Genomic DNA, 3,831 nt, shown 5'->3' on the forward strand with positions numbered 1-3,831 from the left:
TGCCTTATCAGTTGTTGGAGTGTAAGGACTTACCACTTCATGTCACAATGGCATTGATCTCCTTCAAATTTCCTTGAGCCATATGTTGACCTTGGGGCATGAGTTGAGCTTGAGAAGGGAACTTGCTACGCTCATTCACACTCAACAAAGTCATCAACTTGGATACATAACTCTTTATCTTCTTATTTTCCTCAACAACCTGCATAATCAAAGGTTCAAACTTTTGATTAGTTTTACCCTATGTCTCAATAAAAGCATGCAAAGTATCTTCCAAGGGGTTCCTAGAAGAGGGAGATGCATGATATGGTGCAGAGTATATCCTTGATGGTTGTGATTGTGTAGGGTTATGACTGTCAGACTTCCAACTGTAGTTTGGGTGATTTTGCCAACCAGGATTGTATATATCTGAGTAGGGTGGAAAGGGCTTTTTATACATGCCAAGAGAATTGAAATGTTCCTCATACACTCCTCTCATCTCAATAAGTGTTGAGCAATCTTCTGCAATATGATCTACTCCCTGACAAACAAAACAATGTTTAGAGGCATCAGATTGGGGAATAATACAAGCTACCATAGTTTCCTTCATCTTCAATGCTTCTAACTCTCTAGTTAGGCCCTCCATCCTTGCCTTAAAGTTATCTTCTTCTATGAGATGATAGATGCCTCCACTAGAATGAGTTTGATTAGAGTGTGCTTGATTGGTACTGTCAAAAGCATTTGGTCCTGTCCAAGTGTGAGCTTTTTCTGCAAGTTCATTTAAATGCTCTATTGCCTCATCCGGACCCTTCTACAAAAACTCAACATTACACATCATTTCAACAAATTAACGCTCTCTAGGAGTAAGACCTTTATAAAAATAGCTAACTAGATGCCAGCTTTCATAACCATGATGGAGACACAAGCTAAGTAACTCTTTAAAATGTTCCCATGCTTGATACAAAGTCTCACTATCCTTTTGTGTAAAAGTTGAGATTTGCCTTTTCAAAGCATTAATCTTATGATGAGGAAAATATTTATTAAAAAAAATTTAGGTCATCTCAGCGCATGACCCGATCGACCGTGGTCTCAAAGAATACATCCAACTTCTAGCCTTATCCCTTAGTGAAAAAGGAAAAGAACTTAAGTCGAACAGCATCTACAATGCCAGGTTGACCATGAAATGTAGCAACAACCTCTTCAAATTCCCTAATATGCACATATGGATTTTCACTCTCCAAACTATGAAAAGTAGGGAGAAGTTGTATCATACTTGGTTTGAAATCCATTGGAGGAATATTAGTTAGAAATATAATGCATGATAGTGTTGTTGTGCATGTAGGGTGAAGGTACTCATATAGTCCTAGGTTGATCTTCGTGTACACTCATGTTAGATGAAGAAAATGATGAAATAGAATGTGTATCAAAATTAGATGGCTTGTCAAACATATTATCAAAAAGAGTATCAGTGTCTACTTCAGGTCTCCTTGCAAATCTACCTAACTCATCTCTATATCTATGCATGCAAACACTGAAAGACAAAGGAAAAAAAAAACTAAATCTAAAACTAAAAGAAAGAAAAAGAAAGGAACAACTTTACCGCCTTTGGTGTGTCAAATTCAGCAAACCTATTTTTTGAATGCACTTCTTGAACCGTCTCCCCAGCAACGACACCAAAATTTGATTACGCCCAAAGAATAACACGGCTGTCATAATATTGATTGGGGTGTCGAATCCACAGGGAGATGGTAGAAACACTAAAAGAGACTAAAAATTTAAGAGAACAAAAATCAAAGTAGCAGTGTAAGATGAATCCTTTCTGAAAAGAAATAAAATAAAGAGCCAAAATGTAATAGTGAAAAGGTTTGACCAGAATTAATAGCAGCGAAGCATCGAGAATCCCTTATTTGAACTTGATAATTCTATTCATAGCAGATTCATTGGATACTAAATTAGAGATCATATCACCAGACTCTCGTATCGGAAAATATATCTGTATAACCAATTTGTTCAAATGTAATTCTTGGAAACCACTCTTCTTTTGAAATCACGGATTGCTATCCTTTTAGACTTAGATTCAAAGATAACAATATACTCAATAGCAATACTGCAGCAGAGAATCACTCCAATAAGATTGACATACAAACCTGGAACCTAAACACCTCAACAATCCCATAGAGAAAGCATGACTGAATCTATGAAAAACATTGGCTATAAAATTATCCAAATATTAGAAAGACTAATAAGAGATGATAAACAAGAATTGTATCAGCAAGAAAGTTTAATACATGAATCCAATAGAATTGAAATCATCATCATTCAAGCAAGTTCATCCCTTGCTTCACCAAGAAATTAGCTCTCCTTTCGAAATAAGGATTCTTTTCCTAGAAGATAAATTTTTCGAAACCCTAGCACCCTCTCTATGAAAACAAGAAGGGATTCTTCTTTTCTGCCCCCTCTCTACCAAAATCGCGTTGATGTTAATGGCAAAAATTGCACAACAGACTAGAATGGTGGAAAGAATTATCCTCGGCCCATGATATTGATTCAGGTGTTCTTTGTAACACCCGGACCCAGTCAAGCCCATTTTTTTTTAAATATATTTTTGGACTAGTGGAATTATTTTTAGAAATTGAGTCGTGATTGATGACTTAAGAAAAAGACCAAGACCCAAGCCCACACTCGTGTCTTTTAAACCATTAAAACCAACTGAGTTTATAATTTTTTTTTCACCGCAATGCACAATTGCACTCCCATGCACGTACGCCTCTATTCTCCTTAGCTTTAGGGTTTTGTTTTTGTTCTGTTTCAATAACCTATTTTCACACATTAACTTCGCAGTTCACGCACGTTTTTTTTTTCTTTCCATCTATTTTCACCCCTATATTCCTCACGTCCGTGGCTCACATGTTTCTTCATCTCGGTGTTTCCTTAGGGTTTCCATCACATATATATATATATATATATCCACTTTATACGTTTTCATGCACTGTCGCCTAGGGTTTCATCTCTTTTTCCCTGTTGCATGAAGAAACTCTTAGATTAGGGCTGCCACAACCTACCTTATTGCACCTACACACCACTTTAACTCCCTCTCGTTCACTGCCGTCAGCATGTTCGCATCCAACCACCAGCCTTGGGCTGCCACCGTTAACCACCCCACTGCCCAACCTCTTCCCCTCCATAGCCCACTTCTCCTCCTCACTGTGAGCCCTCTCCCTCAGGGCAATAGTGCTGCACCCCCAACCACTGGCCAAGCCCGTAATGCAGCACGATTTTTTTTTCGTGACGCCGCTGCCTTGCCTCACGAAGTCATAGCCAGCAACTCCTCCTTGCAAACAACACACCACCCTTCAGCCCGTCCTCACCACCACGGAAAGCCAACCACCGTCGCCCAGCCGTTGAAGGAAAAACACCCACGACATACTCTGTTTTTGACCCTTGAAACAGAGGAAGTAGTTTTCCCCATCGTGTGCAACCAACCTGCCACCCTACGCCACCAACCTCCTCCTTGACATCGCTGTTGCACAGGGAGCTTCGCCAGGTGCTGCACTCCATCCAGGTCAGTCGCTATCCTCTCGGTAAGCTTCCACCGAACTCGCCCACTCTCCTATCCGTCTATTTCCATCTCTCTCTCTTTTTCTACGTGAGGCTTCTCTCTCTCTCTCTCATCCACTGCACAGCTGCCGAGTTCACCACCTCCCACCGCACCCAGCACCGCACACCTTCCCTCATGGTGAGCCTCTGTCGCACGCCTCCTTCCCGTCTCACTGTAAGTTTCCGTTTCCTTCCGCTTGTCGTGGCCCTCGCTCTCTCACTCTCCATTTTCTCTTTCTCTCATGCTTAGCCCAGCTT

At 40.5% G+C, this 3,831-nt stretch overlaps 1 non-coding gene across 1 annotated transcript; it reads left to right on the forward strand.

The window, feature by feature from the left end:
• The first annotated feature begins 882 nt into the window (after positions 1-882).
• On the forward strand, positions 883-990 carry LOC121251310. The gene has a single exon (XR_005937977.1). It is a non-coding gene; the product is annotated as a small nucleolar RNA R71 (small nucleolar RNA).
• The last annotated feature ends 2,841 nt before the right edge of the window (positions 991-3,831 follow it).

This window comes from Juglans microcarpa x Juglans regia, chromosome 2D (genome assembly GCF_004785595.1).
Source record: "Juglans microcarpa x Juglans regia isolate MS1-56 chromosome 2D, Jm3101_v1.0, whole genome shotgun sequence".
In the NCBI taxonomy this organism is placed as follows: domain Eukaryota; kingdom Viridiplantae; phylum Streptophyta; class Magnoliopsida; order Fagales; family Juglandaceae; genus Juglans; species Juglans microcarpa x Juglans regia.